The sequence below is a fragment of the Copidosoma floridanum genome, unplaced genomic scaffold (genome assembly GCF_036245765.1).
Source record: "Copidosoma floridanum isolate Cflo_tuat_1 unplaced genomic scaffold, Cflo_Japanese_pri ptg000028l, whole genome shotgun sequence".
Taxonomy (NCBI): domain Eukaryota; kingdom Metazoa; phylum Arthropoda; class Insecta; order Hymenoptera; family Encyrtidae; genus Copidosoma; species Copidosoma floridanum.
Window position 1 is genome coordinate 2,716,249 of NW_028321905.1, and position 27,843 is coordinate 2,744,091.

General features: G+C 35.0%; 1 protein-coding gene and 1 pseudogene across 3 annotated transcripts in view; both read right to left on the reverse strand.

Moving 5' to 3' along the window:
* Window positions 1–27,843, reverse strand: part of Shmt (serine hydroxymethyl transferase) — a 170,740-nt gene that overhangs the window by 116,110 nt on the left and 26,787 nt on the right. The gene's annotated exons all lie outside the window — the stretch shown is intronic.
* On the reverse strand, window positions 21,233–22,497 carry LOC149373728 (uncharacterized; annotated as a pseudogene).

Sequence of the window (27,843 nt, forward strand, 5' to 3'; positions counted from 1 at the left end):
CGAGCAGAAGATCATGTTGGGCCAGAAAGTCGGCGCCTAGGATTGCTGTGGAGATGTCAGCCAAGATAAAGTTACCTTGTAGGTCTCTTCGTAAGCCAAGATTGAGAGTGAGATGCACTTTGCCATATGTCGAGATGGGCGCGTGGTTGGCAGCAAATAGCACCAGAAACTGCCGAACTTCTGTTCGCCTTGACAGGGCCTTGGGCAGTACAGATACCAAGGAGCCAGAGTCAACTAAAAAATGTATACGTAAGCGAGAATCGAATGTATGCAGGCGTGTGTCGGAACCCGTTTGGGCCTCTGTCGCCTGGACCAAAGGTGGATCTATTGGTTTCCCTGTGCTGGAGAGATAAAGTTGCACGGAGTGGTGCAGCGCTCTGCTTTGGCACCAAACCTTCGGTGGTATCAGCAAACACCTGGGATGGCTGGGGTGGCTGAGCGGCCTCGACGATTACCAGATGTCGAGCGATCACGGTTGTGGCCCCGCTGTTGGCCTGAGGCAGGTGGTGTATGGGCTTGTTGAATTGTCAGCTGGGCAGCAGCTGCTCTAAGCGCCGTAATTTCTTGAAGCAGATCCGAGGTGGTGGTGTTGGGCGGGGTGTAAGATGCTTTGGAGATAGCCATGACAGTGCCTCCAGTTTCCACGAGCTTGTCAGCTGCCTCAGCAAGTTCATCCATTGATGCTGTCTTGAAGATGCTCAAAAGCATGGCGGCGGCTTGAGGAAGTGAGTTGAGCCACTTGACTTTTAGGACCTTGTCGGTTACTTTATAACCCGTGAGGTTTTTCATTTTTCGCCAAAGTGCTAAAGGTTTGTAATCCAATCGCCAAGAGAAATACCTGAGAGTAATTGCTGAAGCATCTTTTCAGCAGAGTCCGTGGTGCGTGATAAAATGGCGTCTTTGAGCGTCTTGTACTTCTGATCGGCCGGCGGAGGGTCAATAATGTCCATAACCTCCGTGGCTGTCGTCTGGTCAAGCGCGCCAACAAAAAGATTGAATTTTGCGTTGTCGTCTGTGACGTTGCTTGAAGCCATCAAACACTCTGCCTGTGTGAACCATGGCCTTGGAGAATTACGCCAAAAACGCGGCGGTCGCATTTTGTTGACATGCTTTCTTCTGGCGTTGTGTTATTGCTTGGGCGCGTTTTTGACTCGTCGTTCGAGTCGTCGTAATCGGAGGACGAGTTACTGCCGTGCGAGATGTTAGGTGCGGGCGGCGGCAGTTTGTTTTTTTCTGAGGGCGAGAGCTCTGTTGCCTCAGGCAGCGAGAGCGAAGGCAAAAATGTCAGTGGCTTGCCGACAGCGGGAGCGGTTGCTGCCTTGTTGAGCGAACGCGCGGCGTTGAAAATTGCAGCACTATCCTCGAAGGAAGTACCGAGAATACCTTGAAGTCGCAGCGAGGTTTTCGTTTGTGTGTCCTTACTGGTACTTGGCCGGCCGCGTTCTTTTGGAGGAGGTGCGTCGTTTATGCCAGGCCCAAGATGGCCGCCTTTTTCGACGACATGTGCCTGCTTCGTGTTCAGCCTTTTTGTACACTGTTCGCACACTCACTTAACTTTTTCCCCTAATTTCACTTGCTCGGGGTCATCACTATAGGGAACTAAGCGAGGGTGAGGCTCTGGTAGTAACAAGGTGCCTCCGTGTCCAGGTACGGGAGGAGGAGAACTGGGTCGAGAAAGGATACTCTCGACAACGGTTAACAAAACTTCAATTTTAATGAACAAATACAAAAGGCGTAACGTCCGTCTCAGGCGATGGCGCATGCTATAAGGAACGATAAACTAAAATGCGTGAACTCGGCGCCGCTGCTTTTTGCTCTGTCTTTTTTCTTTTCCTGCAGCTGAGGCAACGAATAGTAGGGTTGGCTCGGCTTATGCTGCTTTGCAGTTAGAAGGAGACACGAGGTGTCAGCAGCTGCTTGCGCCTTGAGTGTGCAGCTTGCACACATTGCTGAGTTGCCACATAGTCATAATCATAGATGATGAATTTCAAGTCTTTATTCCCGATCAGGTTTCAAAAGCAATAGAAACCAATAATGATTTGTACATTGAGGTGGAAGAAAAAGTTCAAAATATGTTCTGTTCATTGTGTACCATGGTGATAACAAGTTTGATTTTTTAAATTTGTAAATATTGTATAAAGAAAAAGAGAAAAAAAAAGAAAAAGTTTAATTAGAGGTAGAAATGCATAAAAGCTTGTTCATCACAAGATGGGGCAGTGTACAGAGCTCCCTTTACTTCCTTTCTTCCTTAAATATCTGACTTGCTAATCCAACTATTATGGAATTAATCGAATCCTAACCACTTAACATAAACCATATAACCACATTTTTTCATGACTTTCCACCAGATGTATGTCCGGATATTTTAGATTTAAGAAGCTTTTATTTGTAAAAGCCACTAAAGACCAGCTGATTCTTATGATTTTTTAAGTGATAAATAACTGGATTGGTTTTCAATACTTTATAAACGGTAAATATTTCAGTCGATCAGTTTGACGTGTAGCCTTTTTCAAAGGCATTTTTAGCTGTACTCACACGCCCTTGATCGTTAACTTTGAATTTTTATCTTTTTATTATTTCATCATTAACCGTGAATTTGTGTATAACTTGAGTTTGACAAACGGTTGTGACATCGGCAGGCTTTACACCAATTGTTTGATGCTTGCGAGCGTTGTAAGCTGCAACTAGATCTGGTAAGATATTAAGCCTCTTGTAACTCTCATGAAGACTGAACTTTGGCCGCATTTTGTTTTTCAAAGTGCGATTGAATCGTTCACATATCGATGTTTTGAAATACTATGTATCGAATAGAGGTGTTATATTGTCACATAAGGTCTTGAAAACTTTTATTGTAAAACTCTGTTCCTCTGGCAGTATGCAAATTTTTCGGTACTAGATTCTCTCGTAGTACAAAGTTCATTAATGCTGTAACATCTTCTCTTGTTTTTTTCTTTACAGATACGGCCCTATGCATACTTTTAAAATACATCTATTACAGCAAACATATACGTATGACTTTTGTTTTCACAAGCATGGGGTATCATTTCTGCAAGGTCAGCCAGCCATTTTTTCATCCAAAATATTAAATATCATACTTTTGACGTGGATAGTTACGACGAGCTGGTTTGTGGAGCTCTTCCAGAACCACTTCCTTCTTACAATTTAACCTAATTAACGGCTGAAAAGCGAATGAGACTTAAATATTTGGACCATTGGTTTTATATCCAGTTTAATAATTTTCTGAAGTAATATTAGAGAGCTAAAAAAACGCGAGTGTGCAACATGAGTTTTTAATTTTTATAGCACACATTCAACTGTGATTTCTGAGCTTTTTCCGTTGATCATCCCTAATCATTTTTAATTCTTTCTGAAAATTGTTATAAAACCACATCATTTTGGTAGATAGCTGCTCAAACATTGCACAGTCTTTCACGTTCATTATCGTATTGTGCATCTGTAGTGAGTTTATTTACTTCATGCAGCAATTTAAAACAATGCCATCTGCAGGGGAAAAGATATTGATACTGAGTAACAAGAATATGCAACATTTTATTAATAATGATACATTACAAGTGTTTATTTGAACAATAATGTATATTTTACAACTAAAATAAGTTTTTCTTGTCCCAAGTAGTGCATTAATAGCAAATAATGTTTTATTTTACAATTTCATGAAAAAAATCAATTTCTCTTATGAAATGGATGTATTGTATGAGTGAGCATAACAAATAAAACTTTCTAATGTGCTGATTTGAAAGTACTCCAAGTAATTAATTAATATTCATATGATTCGACGTATTCTTATTATTAAGTATCGACAATTTTCCCCCGCAGGTAGCGTTATTCCCAATTGCTGCACGAAGCGAATAGTCACCACCTAGAGGGGCAGGAGGACTACGGCTACTGCCTTCACTTTTACATCTATACACGTCGATGCTCATTTTGCTACTAACGTAAATGGTCGCTAGCTTCAACATATACATACCCAGCTTCACGCAATTCTTAAATAACACAGGACCACAAAAAAAATGTCAGGTTACCAATAAGTGAATACATGTATCTTATGTACTTTAAGGTGCTGAATTAAGATATGGGGTCTACAGTATTCCATCACATCATGATTCCAACCTTACTTTAGAAAATACCAATAATGATCATAAAAATTGCATATTTCAAGCTTTCAATGCAAAGTAACATCATCAGAATTTAAAAATTTGTAATAATACTAGGTATAGTACGATTACTTAAAATAGCGTCCAAGATACATGTGCGACATTGTCAAGAAATTCATAACCTCAAAAAACTAAAAAATCCTCACCGAAAAATAAAAATAAAATAAGTTTTGTTTGTAACTGTGAATTAGATGTTGTTTTCTATAGTTTTTAGAGTTTTAAATGAGTACCGTGTCTTTGAATTGAATTATTACGTTTTAAATTTTCTCCGTAACGCAAAAAAAAATTAATCGGTAAACGGAGCCATGCAGGCCGTTGGGACAAGGATATAGACTGACAGAATTTTTTTTTACTTATTAGAATATGTGTTATAGTAGTTGACAATACACAAATCACGATCAAAAAGGAATATCTATTGAGATATAATGAATTTCGAAGTATATGAAAACCGAATTCCTCAATGAAAAAAAAAACGCTAGCTAGCAGTTTTAAATAGAGTCGGTCTTTAAAGTAGTCTTGAACATATTGCACAGTATCAAAGAAAAACTTACGTTCCAAATTTTTTAATCTGGATATAACTAAATCCGTCTTAAAAAAATACGACTAATTAACATGATAGTTTTCAAAGATACTAGTGTATGGAGGAATCGTTTGGTAAAATATAATGAAAGTTAATATATTAATGTATGTTGTACGACATTTACACATAAAATCAGTCCTTCCAGGTGAGTAGCGAGTTTTTTTGTATTCAAATGATCTTTGAATGTATTTTCTATTGTGTTCCATATTTGTGTCTCGTCAGGGTCCAACAATAGTCAGCTAACATTTTTTCGTCCCAAACACCTTGATATCTGTCTTTAAAGCTTTTTAGATCCTGATAAAACCTCTTCCCCTGCTCTTCGCTAAAATCACCTACGTTTTCAGGAAAAAATTCTAAATAAGAGTCCAAGAAGTATATTTTCAAACTCATGAGACAACCTAATTCATGAAAACTGTCAATCAGCTTCTAAACGATAACTTTATAAGCCAAACGTAACGTCTCTAAAATTTTTCTATACCACTTTTTCATTTTTGGTCATTTTATTTTAAAAATCTTCACCGTTTAATTAAGCTCTGACTTGCGGACCATCAAAAACTCCTTTACTGATTTTGGCTGCTGACAATCTAGGAGATTTAAATAGTATGTACTTAACAGCCTCACTACTTCTTCTTTTCATTGCTTTTACAAACTGTTTGATAAGTCCTAGTTTTGTATGCAAAGGTGGTAGTAGGACTTTCTTAACAGGTACTAAAGAAGATTTAAAAATTTTTTTTTGACCTGGTTTCATATTTTCTCTGGGTGGCCACTTTTTCTTAACGTAATGTTGATCCCAATCTCGGCTGTCCCATTCATATAAAAACAAGGGAACTTAGTAAATTCACTTTGTTGTCCAAGTAAGATTGTAAGAATTTTCGGATCACCACACAGTTTCCAATTATGCTAATTACATTTGAATTTTTCTACAATTAAATACATATTTTTGTACTTTTATTGCAAATAATACAGAATAAGTAACTGGTATTGGTGCATAAACATTACCGTCGTATAAAAGTACACCTCTCAGACTTCTCGTTCAAGACACCACTCATTTGAATTGTATATAATGCAGTCAAATTCGTTAATTAGACCGGTCACATCTGTGCAGGACACTAAACTCTCTTCTTTTGCAAAAAACTATCTAAATTAACTCTCTTTGTTGCGGTAAAAACTAACCATAGTTTTTGGCAACCGACAACTTTTTTCTTGCGATGTAGAGGCTAACAAATTCAGCACCTTCTTTGGATAGTCCTAGATCTCTTATTAAGTCAATGAGTTCATCTTGATTAAATATTCTCTTTTTTACAAGATTTTCTTATAAACATTCACATTCACTTATAAATTTTTTTGCAACCTCTAACATAATGTTCAATTCATCTTATTGGTGTGTTAACTTTATAAATTAATACTATAACTAATAGACATCAATATTACCTTCTTCTAACACTTGCATTTCAAAGTCAGAGTTCTCAAAGTATTTAGATTTTTTCGAGCTTGAGTAAGAAGGATCTTTAGTAATCTTTTCCCAGTAAGTAATTGACTTACATTTAGAATATATCATCGTATGTTTGTTCTTAGAACTGAAACCTTTAGTCTTACTAATATATAAAATTAGGAAATAAAATGTTAACCTTTAGGATAAAATTTTAACCTCCAAATTTAGGGCAAACTGTCAATTTTTAGGTAAAAATTTTTTTTTTTTTTTCCTAACCTTCAGAAAACTTTATTTTTAAGGTTAAAAAAGTCGACTTAACAAGAATAACTTAAGTGGCACCAAATTTCAAAATGGCTGAATCAAAATGGCCGACTAACTTAATAATGCCAAATGTTAGGAAAATTCGGGTATTCTTTTCAAAATCAAATAAAGTTTCGTTGAAGCAATATTTCTGAACGAAACATTTGGAGATTGAAGCTAAGAAGATTGACTAAAAGGAAAAAATGGGAGGTTACCGTAAGGATGAAATTCTAACCTCCAAATTCAGGGCAAACTGTCAATTTTCTGTAAAAAAATTTTCAGTTTTTCTTTTGGCTTCGGAAAACTCTATACTTTGTTGAACGTCAAAAAAAATTAGGCGAGTCTACTATTGTAAGTTGTACCTTTCCTGGATACATTCATAACTATTTTTAACTGTCAAATATTGAAGACATTAGATAAGTTGCAGTACTTACTTACGTAACTTTCATTTTTCTATCCGACTTCATTAATATTTTATTTATTTAAAAAAAAAATACAGTGCTGACTTAAAATTAAACGTGCTTTTTGAATCAAAATAAGTTCTGATTAGATAGTGATATTGACAGAATCATTGTCTTAAGTTAATTTAGAAATCTGGCTGAGTAAATTACGACCACAACCATAGACGAACTATTTTATAAGTTCTTTTCAAAACCTGTTAACAAAAATCAAGCAGTCAATTTGAAGAAATTAATCAATTTTATTAGTATATTGCAAATAAGGCATCTTGTTTTTACATGATAATGCATTTTGTTCGTCACTTTAAGCATTAACATCGTTTAATTATCATAGAAAAAAATACAGAGATGATTCTTACACCAGCATGCTCTACAACCTTGGTTTTAACTACGAAAACCGACTATTCACTAAAACTCAAATTTGCCCGACAAATCTGTCAGCCATTTTCAAATTGCATATAAGCCAGAATATTTTAGTTTGTTTGATCCTTACTACCTAATAAAACGCAATTTTTAAATTCTAGACATAAAAAAATTTTTGCACTATAGTGTGAACAGATCACTGAAAACCTGAAGTGAGATTCTCATACTTAGACTAAAATTCATATTTATCTGATAGCCAATAATATAAGCTTTGACAATGAAGAAGCTTTATTAAAAAATAATGGTCCAAAAGAAATTTATTGGGTTTTGAATAAAAAATAAGCTGCCAACTAGGTTCCACGTACGAATACGAACATGTTAGATTCATTTTTTTTACAATCTTCCATCGAATTCATAGTATTTACTTTTAAAGAATACACTGATATAATTGAAGAAAAACGTTTACTGAAATTTGACATTATTAAATTAGTCAGCCATTTTGTAATTTGGTGCCACTGAAGTTATTCTTGTGAAGTCAACTTCTGTAACCCTAAAAATAAAGTTTTCTGAAGCGTACAAAAAAAACCCTTTTTTTCCCTCAAAATTGACAGTTTGCCCTGAATTAGGAGGTTAGAATTTCATTTTTAAGGTAACCTTCCATTTTTTCCTTTAGGTCAATCATCTTAGCTTCAATCTCCAAATGTTTCGTTCAGAAATATTGCTTCAACGGAACTTTATTTGATTTTGAAAATAATACCCGAATTTTCCTAAAATTTGTCATTATTAAATTAGTTGGCCATTTCGATTCAGCCATTTTGAAATTTGGTGCCACTTAAGTTATTCTTGTTAAGTCGACTTTTGTGACCTTAAAAATAAAGTTTTCTAAAGGTTAGGAAAGCAAAAAAAAAATTTTTTACGAAAAAATTGACAGTTTGCCCTAAATTTGGAGGTTACGATCTCATCCTTGAGGTTTAATTTTTATTTTCATCTAGCACATCATCTTAGCTTCAATTTCCTAAAAGTTTTTTCTAGAAATATTGCTCCAATGGAACTTTATTTGATTTTGAAAAAAAAAAACCCGATTTTTCCACTGTGGGGCGTCGCAAGCGAGATCGAGAGATATAGGGTCCTAGAGACTCGAGCCAATAAGGAGAAGGAGTCTGATTTACGATCTTGCGAACAAATCAATGTGCACGCTTTACATTGCATATTTCTGTACTCACCATTATACTTACCTATGATAAATAATTACGAGACTGTATAGTGTAAATATATTTTTTTACTCCTACGCCCAGCTTGTCATACACAACAGTGGCGCAGTCACTACGAGTTTTTTTTAGTAATAAACAATTTCTTACATTAGTGCATACATCTAAGTGTGCGCTCAATTACATACGATAATTAAATTAAAATCACACTAAAAAAGTGTTTCAGCGCTGTTACATATATTCATATCGAGTTTACAGTGTACACCCTCACTTATACGTACAAGTATGTAAGAAGTTATTACAATGGCGAATAGAACAGGTGCAGCGAATACATCCAGACAGGTACAGAGGCAACATTGAAACCTAAACAAGTGCCGATTCAGCCTTTCATACCCGATACATCGATATGGAGCCGTTGGCTGCAAAGGTTTGAGGGTGCATTAAAAATAATGAAAATCAAAGAAGCTGAAAAGGCAACGTACCTCTTACATTACATTGGTGAAGAGGCTTACAATAAACTTGGAGACTCTTGGTGGAGTGATGATCCACATGGATCAGAAACTTGGTGGAGTAATGATCCACACGAAGAGAACTCTGGTACTACGGTAGTATGTATAGCCGCGTGCAACAGTAGTATAGTGCGTCGTATACGACTGTAGCGCCCGCGCGCCACAACGAAAGTATATGGCTTCTGCTACCGTAGTATACAGGCCTCCGTGCAACTGTGGTGCGTGAACTATACTACCGTTGCTTCTGCCTTATACTACAGTTGCAACGCTAAAATACTGAATTGGTATATTACCCCGCTTACCAACTTTGCTCGGGAGCCATACCAAATCGGTATTGACCCCAAGCAAATGAACACACACACACACACACACACACACACACACACACACACATGAGTGTATATATATGTAGATGTACGTCGTTTGATGAGGCGGCGGCGGCGTCGGCGGCGCTGCACTATACATATATATCAATAACCTCGTGTTCGCCGCTCGTTGGGATGTATATATATATATATATATATATATATATATATATATATATATATATTTATGTGCAATAAACAATATATTTTCTCGAGCTTCATACAGTATAGTATACTACTATGCACCCGATGGGATCTAATGAACGCAAGTAGATAAGCTATGGCGGTTCTAGAACACGGCGGTTCTAGAACAGTTCCCCTCTTTCCCCTTCCTCTGCGGCGTTCCCCTGAGTTCCCCTGCGGCCAATGGGAGAGCGGCATGGTTTTTGCACGCGCTGCTTGAGTTTTCTGTGTGCTACCTGCAGTGCTAGAGCGGCATCCTTTTTTTTTTGCGCGCGCTGCTTGAGTTTTTGCGCACTACCTGTAGCGCTACTCGAGTTAAGTGCACTGCAATGTGCGTCTGCAGCGGTGGTTTGCGCGCGCTGCTTGAATGTGTAAAATCTTGTGCAGCTTGCACATGTGATGGTTACATGCATTTTAAGGTAAGCGAGCGCGTTACATGATAATGTAGGATGTGAAGTGGTAGGAAAATAATTGTTAAAAATTTTTTTGTTTATTTTTGATCAATGAGTTTATTTAAAATTGAAAAAAATAATTACATGTACAAACTAGACTCGCAAAATGATTTGTTAAACATCTTATTCTTGAAATACAATACATTTTTCAAAGTTCTTCATCATCGTCATCGTCATTGTCATCAACATCAACCCATTCCCTATTAAAGTAAAACTTTTTCATTCGCCTGACATTATGAAGAGCACACATGGATCTGTAGGCTCCATTGTGATGAGCACAAGTAGTAACTAATCTTGGGAGTTCAAACGGTGGATAGTCTGTCATATCAGTGACTTTAAATCCAAATCTTTCAAGCCACTTTTTTTTCAGATCTCCAATAACAAATATCTTCGTAGCATTTTCAAGATTCTTCCGTAAAATATTTCCTATTTCCGTGTACTCAATTTTTCCCGAGTCCCAGGTTAGTCCATGATAGTAAAGTTCAAGGTATAAATTTTTATGTTTATACTTTTGTGGTAATTTTCACCAAGTAAAGGGTGCTTTAAAAAGAAATACTTGTGCTTCTGCATCGGTAGCACTGAGTGGAAGGATAGCCAATTCTTTGAGCACATAATCATTACCTGGTTTCTTGAAACCTTGCACGTCCACAAAATACTCCATTTTCCACTATTATAATATTTAATTTAATTTTTTTTCATCTTTTCATAACCTTCACTTTTAGGACAAGACCCTTTGTTGGATGAATACTTATCAACAAAGTTTTTCAACCAAGAATTTTTTTTTGCATCACCATTATCATCGTCCTTAGTTGAAAGTTTTTGATACTTAACATTAGTTGTAAAATTGCTTGCACTCGGTTTATGCGACATATTGATTGAATAAATTAATTTTTCAAACAATTCTACAGTCTTTATCTTTTGATTTTTCCACAGATTTTGTTTTTTCAATTTTCACACATTTCTTCTCGTTTCTCTTGATAAATTTTTCCCACTCTTCTTGTCGTCGTTTATTTTCAGCTTCTTCTTTACTCCAACTGTTACTCCGGCCTTTATCCATGATGGCTGAGAATAAACTAAAGCTCGCAGAGCCCATGAATCGACTTTATATAGCTTTTACATGAGTTTCTTGACATCCCCACTCATTGGACTATACTGAACGATACGATTGTGTAAAATTAAGCAATAAGCTAATGTATTGGCAGGGAAATTGTTATGCGACTCAAATTCTAGCCTCACATCTACTGGAGCATTTTTTAAAGACTCGTTTTGTTTGGAACAGTCGAGAACGATTAAAAGTATTCGATTGAGAAAGTGATGTTTGCCTAATGAAGGCGTACAATTTTTGCCATAATATGAATTTTGAAAATTAGCATACATATTATATAGCAATGCATACTGGTTACGCGTAATATCGAGATTAAGATCACCATATGGATAATATTGTGAATTTAAATAGAGTTTCACATTTCTTATATTGCAGTGGTCAAACATACTAACGTTTACATCTTTCTGATTTTTTCGGTTAGTTTGAAAGGCTAAAATAACATAACGTGGCTTTTCCAACTGATTGGATGTCTTAACCGTCCAGATATGCTTTGATGTGCTAGGTAACAGGGGATACTCATATAATTCCCAAGTTCGAAAACTCATAGATATAAACTTATCTTTTTGCAGATAATTTAATAAACGAATTTTATGAGAATCTGACATCACCACATAGGGCATAAGCCACTCAAGCTTCAATATTACTATTTTAAAGTCTTCCCAAGTTGCTGCGGCCGCAGGATCAGCAGCATTGGCATTAAGCGGAGTTTGCAACACAGCATTCAAATCGTTTCTTGATCTTGTAAGTATAAGCTCATGTTTTACATTAACAACTATCTTACGATAGTCTTCAGCAAAACCTAAAATCATATTCAGTGGAAGAATTATATCAAAGTAGCCGTTGTTATTAGTAAGACTATCATCTTCTTCTCCAACGCCAAGCCAACCAGCATTTATCACAGATTTATTTTGATCTGGACAAAGTGATAACCAATTTTTCATCAGGGTTGTTAGTCCAACATTTTTGCACTTATCTACCTCTATAGCATTTATCTCATATCTTATTTTTTCAAATAAGTGACAGATGGCGTTGTTTATCAATGTGGTGTTTGTTACTGCCGTATTTTCATCTGCTTTGACCAATCTTCCGTAAACATGTAGAGAACTTCTGGATGGTAAAAGACACAAGTCTTGATGTTGAATTGAAATGCGAATTTCATCGCTGTTGCCATATGTTGATGATGCATACGGCTGATGAGCATGAATCTCATAGTGCGCAATAGATTCGTCAAATGTGACTGGAGACTGAATACTTAGAATCTCGTCCATTTTGTATACAACAAAAAAATATCCAATTTAATTTCCACCAGGGCTTTTTATTTTTAGACCGAGACTTTTTATAAACTGAATGTTTTGATGAGTTAGTTTTTGTCGTGTCAATCGTTTTCTTGAATGTCTCGATGCTTTGATGGACTTTTTTCTCTGACGTCTCAACGCTTTGACAGCTCGTTGTTGACTGAGTGCTGGAGTGCATATTGAGCTGTCTATATGATTTGTTTGATTATTATAAACGATACCCATTATGGAGAAGGTTTTATGTGCAATCTTATAGTTATGATTTCTCCACGAAAATTGACTAAATCACCATCCTGATCTACAATGCGTAGTTGTATATGATCAATGATGCGCCCAATAATCGGTAAATAAATTTTTTGTGAAGGAACTTCAATAATTTTATATCCAGGTGGTACAGCAGGAAAAAATTCATGAATCGTGTGTACTTTGTAGCTGTTTATGTAAGCTCCACTCGTGATGTTGCATTCAACTCTTAATGCGTTTATCTTTAGAATAGCTACAGGTAAGTCTGAAATATGAGTGGTATTATTTTTTAGAACTCTCTGAGTGAAACCTAATAGGCGGCCTATAGAATCTTTAGGTCTAAAATCAATAGTATGACTGCACTTGATGATACTTCGAAGCGTATTATTGTTTGGCTTAATATCGAGAGTTATGTTGCGAGGTTGTAATACCTCAATCAAAAATGACCTTATATCTTCGATCTCATAACTGCCTGTTGGTAATACAATAACTTCATTGCCAACATAAAATTTATTACAATTTTCATCAGTATTTGGGATCGAGTTGAATGACAAAAGTTCTACTAAGCCAAGAACGTAGCTGTGTTTTGGCGACAACTCAATCGGTGGAAAATACTGTGCTTCTAAAATAGAAGAAGTACCTTAAAGGCTAAGTGTTAATGTTTCTTCCATGGTTGTCAAAGCATAACTAAGAGGTTTCTCTCGATGTAAGAAAGTTATATTTGTTTTAACAGAAACTTTAAGCACAAATGACCGCAGTTGTAGGAGTTTAATTTTTGATATCGCTTATGATTATATTTCACCTTACTAACTTTTAGATACAACATTAAGTCAGTCGGTGGCTGCAGATCTCCAAAACTGTCAAAGTACACAACATTATTACCACGTTTTTGATAAGCCACCCAGTGAGTGCCAGGTCCATTTTTATCATCAAGATTTATTATAGCTGTTTCACAAAACCATGGACCATCAGCAGGTAAATTGTTTCTCATGAATACTCCGCGAACATGGGGAATTTTTAAGATTTTAGAAAATTTCATCAAATCTATGTTTGTCAAAGCTCGATCTGGTAATTTTATTTTTTTGAACTTTTTTTTTTTGAGGTTTTTTTTTTTTTCCTTAAACCTTTTCCAGCGTATGACTTTAAATAGACTCCTAATCCAGTTTTATGCGGTTTGAGATAAAGACCTTTTCCAATGGCGATAGCTTCCATGGTTTGATTATGTCTCTAACTTTCTGCTAGCTGCTTTTTGGCTGATTTAGCAGCATTAATGCTCTTCATAATTCCAGCTATTCCATTGGCTATAGCACCAGTTGCACTTAAACCAGCAAACAATGGAATCAAAGGTAAAGCTCCACCAATTTGAGTAGGAAGACGTAAGATGCGTGGAATCGTAACATACTTCTTACCTCCCGATTTTTTAACTGCACTACGAGCACCTTTCAAAGCGCTACTAATGACATCTCGAGCACTTTTGCTTTTAGCGTTCATGTCTTGGGAGGCCGCTTTAATAACTGCACTTAAAGCACTACATTGTTTTTTCTTTGACCTACCCATCCTTTTTTTCCTTTTGTTAATACTCTGTTTTTTCTCCTGCTTCAACCCCATACCAAATTTACTTTTAACCTTCATAGCACCGGTCACCAGGGCCGCTGCTGCTCTTTCACCAATACTTGAATCTAAAGCCTTTACTCTTTGCCAAGCCTTCTCAGCTAAAATTTTATCTGCTTCGTGTCTAGCTTTTAAATCTTGTCGATTTTTTGAGTATGCTCTATCATGCTCTTTGCACGCCGCGTCTAGCGGATTTACTCCAGGATCCCCTCTAGCAAGACGCTTAGCAAGCTTAGTACCTGGACCGCAGTACTGATAGCCTGGCAAATGAAGTTCTACTGGTAAAGAATTTATGATTTTATTTACAAGACCATGCCCTCTCTTACGATGCATGACGATGATTAGTCTTCAGAGGTTAGATCATGACTAAGCGTTCGAGAAAATGAATAATGTATTTATAGTAGACAAATTTGTTGAAAAATAAAGAACTCAAACTATATAAGTGTTGTACTATTTCATTAAAAGATCATTTTGAACTGGTTATTCATACAGTATAGACATGGAGTTCAAAGAGCAATCCATAAAATTACAAGTTCCTAATTTTGACGCTATTGTAAAACAAGAAAAACGTTCAAACCGGCATGGTGAACTACTCCCTGACAGTATACGCGCGGTATTTTGCGGTCCATCTAATTGTGGTAAAACTAATAGCTTATTAGCTTTAATCGTGCATCCCAACGGAGTTAAGTTTGAAAATGTATACGTGTATTCAAAGTCACTACAACAGCCTAAGTACAAGTTTTTAAAAGAATTATTGGAGCCTATAGAGGGTGTGAAATACTTACCTTTCAGCGAACACGAAACTGTAGTCTCCCCAGATGATGCTTTACCAAATTCTATAATGATTTTTGATGATGTAGCTTGTGAAAAACAAGATAATGTAAAGGCTTTTTTCTGCATGGTTAGACACAAAAATGTGGACTGCTTCTATCTTTGCCAGTCATATGCTCAAGTACCAAAGCATCTTGTAAGGGATAATGTTAACTTTTTAGTTTTATTTCGTCAAGATGAAGTTAACTTGAGGCATGTGTATGATGATCATGTAAACTCAGACATGTCATACATTCAATTTAAAAATTTATGCTATAATTGCTGGAATGACGATAAACATGGATTCGTTGTTATGAATAAAGATAGGCAAATAAATAATGGTCGCTATAGAAAAGGCTTTGATAATTTTGCTGTACATTTAGGGCATACCTAGCACAATCATTACAGTCTGTTACAAGACATTGGAGCATCATCATCATGTATCAACAAGAGAAAGACGTTCTACGTCAGTTAGTGAAGGCGCGAGAGGCAGTTAAAGAAAAGTACAGACTGTTGAAGTTTGGGAAAAATGAGGCTGAAAAAGTGCTTACTGAAACTTTCAAACCAATTACAGACCCTCTAATGGAAATCGTTGCCGAAACAAAAAAACAAAACAAAAATAATAGTAATAATCCTGTTACTTACAATAATCTTTATAGTTAAAACGCTGAAGAAAATAATAAAGTTGATAAAGTGAGTCAACAAAAACATAGAGAAAGAATCAGAGAAGGTGATACAACATTTGAGTCTGCCATTAGTGAAAGTGATGATGATTTAAATAATACTATTCTAACCCAATCTATTGATTCTGTTCAAGTCAGTAAGAATTCATTAAATAATTTTTATTTACAAATACTTGATAAAAATCAAAAAGATTTATTAGATTTAAAGTATGGTGTGCGAAAAGAAAATGAGGTATACAAGCTTGGTGATTCGCGAATAGACTTTGAAAACAATCAAATCAAAATAAACGATATAAATTACCCAATGAGTGCTGGATTAATGGAGTTACTCATTAAAAAGCATCCTAATGAATCTCTGTTGACACAGGAGGATTTTGAAAAATACTACGTATTATTAAAAATTTCAAATGTTCACAGAAAAGGGTTTAAAAAAAACGGATCTATACGAACCCATAATAGCAATAAGTTTAATAAAATTATTGCTCCAATGTTTGATCTTGTGGTTCATAAAAAAGGTGGCTCGTTGCTACCTCATTATAAAACTGCTCAAATAATGCAACAAGTAGATTATATACACTGGGATGATCCTAATGAATTAGTAGACCGTTCACGCTTATTAATAGCTGAAAAGTCGGCAGGAAATACAAGTCATGACAATGAAATTATATCACTTATCGAAGAGCTTCGTGAGGGAGGATATATATATTGATGTATGTAATTATTGCTTCAGTATCAAAATGAGTGTCGATGTATTCGGTCGAAAATTGGGTAGGACCGGAGGTGGTAGCCGAGGTCCTCCTGGTATTGGATACAAACTTACCGTAGATGGACAGTATGACTTAGATAATAAAAGACTGTGCAATGTTGGAACATCAAAACATCCTCAAGATGCAGTAAATTATGCTTACTTGATTGAAGTAGTTAAAAGACTCGAAAAAGAGATAGATAGCTTTCGAATTTTTATGTACAACTTGCAAAAAAAATTCCCATTTATTCAAGCTGATTCAAAAAACTTAAACCTAGATAATTAATACATGGAGCAAATCGTTGAGGAACTCCATAAGGCAGCCAGGCGTAACTATCCACGCCGAAAATTCAACATACGTGGCTTAGACGAGAGTTGGCAAGCAGACCTTGAGGAGATGCAGCCTTACGCTCGTAAAAACAAAGGTTATCGGTATATGCTTACTGTAATAGATGTTTTCTCTAAGTACGCATGGGCTGTACCTGTCAAGAAAAAAACTGGTGAAGAAGTAACTGCAGCAATGCATTCGATATTGAAAAAAGGACGAGTGCCCATAAACATGCAAACTGATCGTGGCAAAGAATTCTACAATGCTAACTTTCAAAATCTCATGCAAAAATATAAAATAAATTTATACTCAACTTACAGCAATCTCGAAGCGTCTATATGTGGGCGATTTAATCGTACTTTAAAAAATTTGATGTGGAAAAAATTTAGTTTGCAAGGCAACTATAAATGGTTAAATTTGTTACAAACATTAATAAAATTTTATAATAATAGAAAACATCGAACAATTGGTTTAAAACCAAAAGATGTTGTTGCTGAAAATGAAGTTCAAGTCATGAGGAAGTTTAAAAAAATATATGAAAATAACAGTCAGTCCAAGCCTAAATTCAAAGTTGGTGATAAAGTGCGAGTGAGCAAAACCAAACAATCATTTGAAAAAGGGTATACACCAAATTGGTCCACGGAAATATTTACAATCACACGAGTAGCAGCAACAAATCCATCAACGTATCATCTCAAAGATTACCTAGATCAACCTATTTCTGGAGGTTTCTACGAACAAGAACTGCAGAAAACAAAGCATCCAGATGTATACCTCATAGAAAAGGTTCTTCGAAAGTGCGGAAATCAAGTTTTCGTCAAATGGTTGGGCTTCGACAGTACTCACAATAGTTGGACGAATAAATAACTAAGATTTTTTTAAATTATTTAAAGTACTAAGATTTTTTAATTACTTAAAGTTTAAAATCATAAGATTGTAATATGAATAAAATAATAATGAAAATGTTACATAGAAGAGAATGTTTAAATAAATACTCAAATTTAGAGAAAATTGTAATTTATTTTTTCATTTTTTGACATTACGCATAAGAAAATATAATATGTTTTCCATTGTACACTATAAACAATTTAAATTTATTTACAGCATCTAACAATTCATTATAAAATTCCTCGTTTTTAAACAAGGCTGAACTTTTTCTAGTCTGCAGAAAAATTTGAAATTCTTCATCAAGTTCTGCAACTATTTTAGGTCCGAATTTAGTATTATCTTTCCTTAATTTTGACACCATATAGTTTTGATTGGGAATCAATTCGGAAAGTTTCCTTGTTGGAAGGAAATCGTTGTCAGCGATTTTGTTGAGTGTTGCAAGATCCATCTTTAACAAAAAAAAAAAAAAAAATGAAAAAAATGAAAATTAGCATAAAATACTAATATATTACACATACTATGTGTAAATATGTGTAAATGTTTAATGTAGAAAATATATGACCTTCAACGTATCTAGGTTTTTTACACGGCGTTTCGATTGAAGAAACACGAGATGAAGGGGATTTCAGCTTCCGTTGATTTAGTTCAACCTTACTTGGATCTCTGCTTGAGAGTAGAATGAGCTTGTCTGGCTGTGACAACTCCTTATATAGTGCTGACCCCTCCTCCTCTATCGTCTCATCTGCTAGTGTTCTGTCTATTTTTGGGAGATCCAATACAGTAACTACCCTTACAGCTTCTCCTACCTGATTGGCCATCCTTTCTATCGAATCTTCCCTCTTATTGGATGATTTTACTCCCACTATGCTGCAATGACCCCACGGTAGAGTGTCTGTACAATCAGGTAACAAATATCTTTTGTCATCATGAGCACTTAGTGCAATTTTTGTCTCTTTTTCACTAAAAAGCTGATGATGACGCGATCTAATGTTTTTTTGCTCTCGTTTAATAATAGTGTTTTCATACAAACATGTTATATAATCGTCAAAAGTTATTGTAGCCTTTACAATGGAACTTTTAACGCCTTTTGCTTTCTTTATGGGGTTTTGATCTTGAATTTTTACACTATACATTTTGCTCCTTAGTCCTACGAATTCCAACATGATCTTTCCATTACATTCATCCTTTATTAAACCAACAATTTTTTTATTAACGAGCGGTATATTAAATCTATTATCCAAGTAATAGTCTGAAGTATCGAATTCTTGAATATTCTCACGCATTATATCATAATATTTTGGTTTGTTATTTCATACACAAGACTATCAGTATCCGTGTACAAAAGTTTGCACTGATCTTCCATTTTATTTCTCATAAAGTTGTAATGAAATTGATACACAAGTGTCTTTGACAGGTCCAAGACACTTAATCCAACATATATTGGTTTTTTTATACATACATCCGTACGAAGTAATTGTATAGCCACAAGCTGCTCATCAAAAATATCACAGCTATGGAAATTCGGTCGTGCAATATATGTCTCCGCACCATACCTCCCCTCCCACTTGTTAATGAGTTTAACATCAACTCGTTTACGTTCATTTTCCATAGTCTTTCCGTAAACAGCATTATTAAACAACTTATATAACATCTTCTCGAAGTCATTCTTAGCATTTTGACGTTTTGCACTGTTCAAGTCGATGTATTTTTTTAGCCAAGGACTTTGTTTAAACTGTAGAGTTCTATGAATTTTTTTTATGCAAAGACCATGACTTACAGCTTGCTTGAGTGCACGGTAGTGTATCACATATCGTTCTTTGTCATATAAGGTAGTCATTAGTTTATTTTGTTTAGATCCAGGAGGTGCCATATGCTCAGCACAGAATGGCAAATCTTTATGAGCGTTGTGAAGGGTTTTAGGATATTCAAGATCCACTTCAAGTATATAGCCAATTTCAGCATCATCAGACACGTTTAAAATACCCATTGAATTTGTATTTTGAATCCATTTAAAATGTGCGTATGGTAATGGTTGGGTCATGGCCCATCCATATAAGTTATTGACATCATAATATATAAGGTATTTTTTATCCTTATCTTTTTGATAGTCTTCTTTCATGTAAGGATTATTAGCTTTTGCATATCGATTGCAACATTGACTGATTCCACCTCGTATGCCACGCTCGATAAACATAACAATGTCAATGTCTGTTAACAACTCTAATTTCACCTATTATAAAACCAAAAACTTTAATCAAAATTATTGTTATATGCATACATGTATGTGAAAAAAAAAAAAAAAAAGTTACCTTCGTATACTTTAACATAGCATCCCAGGTTAAGCCAGGAGTTGTAAAATAATGAGCTGGGTCTAATTCATATGCCTCATGACAACTATTCCGAAAATTTTCAAATATTTCAGCGAGTAGAAGTACGTCAGTCTTTAAATATGAATTAGAATACTCTCCAAGAGTTCCAATGTTAAAATTATTCCAAACATTTTCAGCATGCTCATACTCTTCATCGGTTATGTGAGCTTCGTAAAGACTGCTGTAGAAATCTTGTTTTGATGGCAACTTATTTTCTTTTAGTTTTTCAAATGAAGAAATCTAATCATAAGGAAAAACACCTTTTCTTTTTAATAAATTTATCTGATCGTAAGTATATTGATCATCACTTGAGAAAACTGTTTCTAGAATTTTCAGTTCTTCTAAATATGAGGATAATTTGTCAAGAGATGAGGCCATAAATTTAAATGAATCGATAAATCGGAGATTGATTTCAGCTCCTTCAACGTATTTTGTAAACGAAATATATTTTTCTTTCGTTTGCGGCAAAAGCTGAATTCTTCCCGAAAAACATATAGCAAGTTCTTTGATAAACAAGTGTGAATCATAACCACTCAAGTTATGAAAAATTATAGGTATCATTCTCGAGTCTTGATAGTTAATATTACACTTGTTGTGTGCGGGTCCACGATATCTATAAGAAATTCATGTACAGGTATTATTTGATTATTATTACTACTATTATTATAGAAAAAGTATACTCACTTTCCAGTAAGGTGACAGTGGTCTTTAACTTTTTTATCATTCAAAGTAAATGGTTGATTGCAAATATGGCACGATGAAGCCTTGTTAAATTTAATTTGTTCGTTATTCGTCAGGTGAATCATTTTCAAAGGATTTTTATATAATTCTTCTAATTTCAAAGCTAGAAAATATAGATCTTGAATAAACTATTAAGCAGGTGTTTTCTCATTTTCATCATACTGTCTATAACTTTTATACTCCGATTTGCTATCATCATAATAGCACTTAACAAAATAACCAATACTAAAAGCTTTGTGATGTTGATATGCGCGGTCACTTTCGACAGGTTCCAGTAAACATTCGAAGTCTGCATATACAACAAAAGGCACTCGATTCTTGTATGTAAAATTTTTAAATTCAAGTATATGCTCATGCTTTTTTTTATCAGGTAGAGTAATTTTACACTTATTTTAATTTTTGCAATTAACTTCATGCATTTCTAATTTTTGTTTGGACCAAAAATAGTGAAGGCAACGATCGCATATATTTGCAGCATGTTTATGTTCTGATAACTGTTTGTGTACTAAGCGAGATAAATTTTTTATCCAAACATAATGATATTTATGCTCTAAATCATTGTTATTATTATTTTCTTCTTTTTGATCATCTATGTAGAAGCTCTCAACAAGTAAAAGATTCACATGGGTTTATTTTTTGTTTGCAGTCAAGTGAGTTGGAAAAACAATGTAAGTACTACCCTACTTTTTTGAAAAATATAAATTAATTGAAATATTGTTTTGTTTTTCAAACTTTAAAATTTTTTTAGGATATACAGGGAACTCAATTCCATCAAAATTTAATTCACCTTCAAATTCAATATAGTTAGAGATGCGTTGTGGATTGCTTTTCGCTGGATGTATTGCTGATAAAACAGCCCATTTAAAACATTGAACGTCTCTGTTTATGACATTTACACAAGCTTTTTTTTTTTTATGTAATCCGGCAAGTCTATGAAAGAGCTACCTTGCATAGGGTTAAGCTTATTAATATTTAAAACTAAATTTAAAATTGAGTGCAGTGTCCAGCCAGATTCTTTATTTTGAAAATCATCCATATTTTTCTCTATCGGCTGTCGTACATTCATCTCAAACCATTCATTCAAGTTAGTCGTCTGGTAAATAGTATGTGATTTCGTATTAAAATATTTTAAATCTACATCCTTTGTATTATCTTTTACTATCACATATTCAGCTGTCAACATCGTATTGACTTTAAGTGCTTGATATACCTCTAAAGATTGTTGAATTCGTTGAACAAATTGCTGTTCGACATCTTTAAGAAACTTTTTTATATCTAAGTGTATCAAATTCACAATTAAAGCGGTCGTGATGCGATTTTCAAATGCACTATTTACATCATTCAAACTTACGGATGCATCATTTTTATCATGTGGAACTTGCATTGCAGGTACTATACCATTACCTTGAACACGTACCGTAGGTGTTGGTATTTTTGCTTCTTCTTCACTTCTACCTTGAACACAATTAGAATCTGCTGCTGGTATAACGCTGTCATTATTATTACATGTAGCGGTTTGAGTTTTACATGTCTCGACTGATGTTACAACACTTTCATTACTTTCTCGTACAAAAACTTCGGGCTTATTTTCAAATACCTCGACTGCTGCTGCCACTTCTTGCTCACTGTCTTTCACGAAAACTTCAGATTCATTCATAAATATTCTTCTCGCTTCTACTACTTCTAAATGATCATATAGTAGTTGTATAACAGTTTTTAGTAAAGCCTCAGCAGATTGGAATTTTTGTTTTTCTGATGTAATTAAATTACTTCTTTGACTGAAAATATGAAAATCCTTAGCAATTGTAAGGCTGGTGTCTAACAATCTTTGGATTTGAGATATATCAGCATCACTATTGATTACTTGTTGATATGATTGCCATATACAATGTGTCACATCTTTAAAATATTGAACAGTAGCCATGGCTAGCTTGAAACCGGAAGTTAACAAAACCAACGATTTTGTAGAAGTAAGCAGTATTAGCGCTAGCAACTCCTTTAATATGCTAAGTTTGGCGAATACGAGGGAAAGGAGAGGAGTGGGGGGGGGGTGTAAACGCGCATGCATGTGTTAAACTAAAATGTACATATTATAAACCACATATAGCAGTAAAATTCATTCATTTGATTACTCTCGGCTGAGCAACATCAATTACTTTTTCTTACAAAATGAAGTGCATTGTAGATTTTCAAGGCTTTAAGAGCTTTGGTAACAACTTTATTTTTAAGGAAATTTCCTTTATTGACCTTGACATGGATACTTCCCCGGTCGTCATTGTACTCAAACCACCTTTTCCATTAGAGGACTTATCAAAAAAGTACCAAAAACAGAATCAATGGTTGGAAGCTAATTTTCATGGTATAAACTGGAATTCCGGTAACATTTCTTACAAAAAAGGAATAGAAAAACTTAAACGTATGCTGTTTGACGTTAGAACAGTTTATATCAAAGGTCTTGAGAAGAAAAAATGGTTGCAAAACATACTATCATGCAAGTATGTATCATTAACTTATAGAAAAAAGTATCTTGAGTCTAATAATATATACATTTTCTTGTAAATAATAAATATATATGTATAAAATTTTCAGAGTTGTTAATGTTGAGGAGTATGGGTGCCCTGCTCTTGTAAATCTCATACAAGACTATGTGCCATGCAAACATCATAGCTTTCATATTGATTCAATGTGTGCTGTGAAGAATGTGCTAGCAATCAAAGATTGGATGCAAAGTTGTAAAAAGAGTAAAATTTGGAAGGTTACATACTGAACTATTCATTATTCTAACTGAAAATGTAATAAAAAATTTTTTTAATTATTGTTAAAACAAATAATATTTGTGATCAATGAATATACTTTTAATTAAAAAATTTATATGTAGTTCTTTTGTTGCACGTGAGATAAAAAAATATTAAAAGTTTAATTTGAGTATAATCAAGACAAAATGAAAATAGGCAGAATTTTTATTAATAAAGTAGAAAATTTTATTACATCATAATCAATTGTTTCTCTTTGACATAAAAATTTAACATTCGTAATATATATTCTTTACAGATATACACTTAAAACTTAAACGTATCAGTTAATAATTTTTGAGGTAAAGACTTCTTATGAAATTTTTTTTTTTTGCATCTTTCCATCTTGAGTAAATCAGCTTTTCGCTTTTTCTTTATTGCCTTTTGTTTTTTTTTTTTCTTCCAAAGCCTCTTTTTTTTGTAACTTGTCAATAATTTGTTCTCTCTCCTTAATCATTTTTTTTCTCCCGAGCTATTATTTTGTCTTCATCTTTTTTTAAGGATATGTGTACTCTTTCCATAAGCGTACATTTATCCTCTTCAGACCACGTCTCAAAATTTTCGGGCAATAAAGAATTTATTGCGAGTGATGGTGGCGGTGGTGATGACGTTGACGGGAGGGGTATATTTTCTCCGGTCATAGTTAGGGCAAATGCAGATTTTAAAACTTCATCGTTGTCCTTACATACGGCTGTAGCAGTAGTTGCTCCTGTTTTTACCACTTCAGGTGCTGACTCCAATAATTCATCCCAGTTTTGTTCGCAAAACCATGATTCCCATGATGGTGAAAGTGGTGATTGTAAATTAATATTATCTAACCATTTGCATTGAGAAAACTGCAGTTTTTCTTCTGAAAAATATTTAGAAAACAACAATTTTATACATCTTAAGCAATGAAGTAGCTAAAATTTTAAGTTTGTGCATGCGTGTATTATCTTACTAATATATAAAGCAAAGTCGCTAAAACCGTTGTAATCGCTAACCGCGAAAACTACTGAACCGATTTTGCTGAAATTTTGCACACTGATTCATAATACTTCCTAGATGGTTTTAGTATCATTTTCATCTTAAAAAATTTAACAACAATAGCAATAAATAAGCTCAAAGTTTTGCAAAAATACGCCAGCTTTTTACTTTAGTTCAGTAAAATCCGCTAGGTGGCGTCGATATAAAATTGAAGCTACCTGCAACATAATTAAATAAGTGTGGTTATAATAGGCCAGAGCGTCTCGATAGTGATGTAGTCGAGCTTCGGCAGTTAAACGAGCTGTATAGAAAATGCTAATGACAGTCTTGCAGCTGGGTATCCCGGTTACGGATGACACTCTTCTCTAACGGGGAAGGGACCTAGGTGTTCATTCACCCTGAATCTCGACAAATGCGATCAACAGAAAAAAAAAAATTACTTCCAACCGATGACGTCTCTGCCACAATACCAGGAGACATATCTAGCAAAAGCATAATCTGCACCAACTCTTCAGAGTTGTGTGGCAGTCCCACCATCCCACCTAGTGCAGTTAGAGAATTTGTGGCTACAAATGTAAGCAAGGGAAGAAAACAGCTCTGAGGGGCACGGGCAGCCACAACGGCTACCTTCTTGGTCGTCGCGTCCCCAACGCGCTTACCCACATGTTCCCGTCTAACGATGAGCGGTTGGTTATCCGGGGAACGATCCGAGACAAGATATTCTTTGGTCAGCGGCGTACCTCCCTCCATCACAGTCTCCGTATATCGAGACTCCTAGGGTAAGAATCAAGCTACCCCTAGCCAGCTCTTCATCATCAGGAATAATAATAAGGAATAGCCTAGGGGCCACCTAAATGTAAACTCCCTTGCCAACAAATACATTTTTATTACCATTTCCGGAAGCGATTCGTCGACTAAAAGACTATATTAACTAAAGACGGGCACTATTCAACCAAGTCAGCCATTCACTAGCAGACGTCACCTGCGGAGTTGTTCTTCGCAAGGCTGAAAAACCCGGTGACCGACGACCCTATACTACCCTCTCGACTCCAAGCATTCAACCAGGAATCACTGATCCTTTCCAAGGTCTGCGCGGGGCAAACCCATAACAGCTATGAAGGAAAAAAAACTTGAGCCAACAGGACAGCCTCCACTGGACAAGTATCACTAACCAATCTCCCCATCTAAGATCTCCAAAACAACTCAATCTGCAAATAAAAAAGGTGCTTTAGACACCAACGTCTTCGACGTTATACCAAGAGACGTTGGAAAAGAGCACTACAACTAGCCCCAAAGCTTCTGACTTTGTAATTTTTCTCCCAATCAGTCTGGATCTTCAACAGCAAGCCAGAGAAGATCACCCTGAGGTATCCAGGCAGTCACAATTGCTGTTAACTGCAGTCAAAAAAGAGTTAACTTAAGAAGCTCACAGGTCTTTTTTAGGGCCATCGGATGTCGAACTACGTTGCCAACAAATATATTAAAACTTAACAAAGTTGACAGAAAATAGCCTTTAGGGGTCACAAAAGTCGCAAGAGGGTGAATTGAAAGGAAAACTTCAAATGTATCTAATAAATACAATTTTACTTAGGCGTCAAGAAACTGACGCAGAAAATTTATCGAGATTGAAACAGCAGCGTCAAAATCGACAAATAAGAAATTCATTACGTGAGAGATCAACTTTTTATTGTACCCTCACAGCAATCTCTGAAATCTTTAAAGATCCTACTTCAGATTTTTAAATACGTAGAAAATGTATTTGTGTTTTTGTGGCAATAAAAATGTAGAATTTAAGGTCTAGAACTTTGTTGGTCTGGTAATAAAGTTGTGAGATGTGAGAAAAACAATTTTTTTTTTAATATAAATTTTTTGGGGGTTCAAAATCTTAACAGCTTTACAAAATAGCCCTTTTCGTGAATTACGCGGGAGAAACTGTAAATCAACGGGTTCTTATGGCCACTGATTATTTTATGGCATAAAGAACGCACGGTACATTTCAGCATAATTATTTTTTTGAATTTTTACACCTTATTATTTGACCAAATAAACTATATGGATTCCGAAAAAATATGTTTTTAATAAAAAGATTTTTGTTCTGAGATGCGTCAGGAATATGTGTAAAATTTCTAACTGAAAACGTTTCACACTACATGTCAACACACTACGGTGTTTTATTTAGTAAGTCTCGGGCGAAGCCGAGACGGGGGCTGCTAGTATAATATAATTGGAGTAATTATGTTTCAACGTGCAAAAGTAAATTTTTCTACTTTACCGTTTTCATATGATGATGATGCTGCTGTTGGCACCGCCTCTACTTCTTTAGCTGTTGATTTTATAGATGTTGGTGCAGCTATTTTTTCTTCTTCCACTATTACTTCTGGCATTTCTCCTGCAGAAAGATCCATTGACATGAATTCAGGAAGTTGTTCAGAAGAAATTATGTGTCGTTGCAAAGCACGAAAAATCAGACGTTCCTGATATCTTCTTATATCACCAATAGTAGTCTTTTTTACCATATTTATGCTGAAAAAAAAAATAAATAAATTATGGAGTTTTTGATTTTTACGAAGCTGGAAAAATAAAATTGTTAGTGAGAAAATTAGAACTCTCAACATCATTTCTGCATCTCGAGTGAAATAGAAAAAATAAAACTCTTAACATCATTTCTGCGTCTCGAGTGAAATAGAAAAAATAAAACTCTCAACATCATTTCTGCGTCTCGAGTGAAATATAAAAAAGTAGAACTCTCAACATCATTGCTGCGTCTCGAGTAAAGAATAGGAAAAAGTATTACATAAAAAAAGTAGTTATAAAAATTTTCACATACCTTGATGAGTGTGTCTCGACCTATGCGTTGTGCTACCTTGAAGTTCAACTCCTTTACTCCCTGGCTAATTCGAATAGTGTGACTATGACACTTGAGGACCGTCTAGGGAGAGGAGTAGGAATGCGTGGGAGAAAAAATTTGTATCTGCGCACTAAGAGGGATGAAATTTCCCTCACTTGTAGACATTCACACGTGATGGAAGTTAAGTTTTCTAATGTTCCGATTGGCTTATGGTAGTTGGAGGGAGGGGGAAGTCAAATTTTCAAGCAATCATAGATCTCTGATGTAGTAAAAAGGGTTGTAAAATGATGAATTTGTCTTTCTATTGGTTTAAAATAAATATTCTAAAATTAGAATAAGGTAGGGGGAATAAGCTACAGTTTTCGGAGTAGCTGCTTCAAAGTGTTTAAAAGGAGGG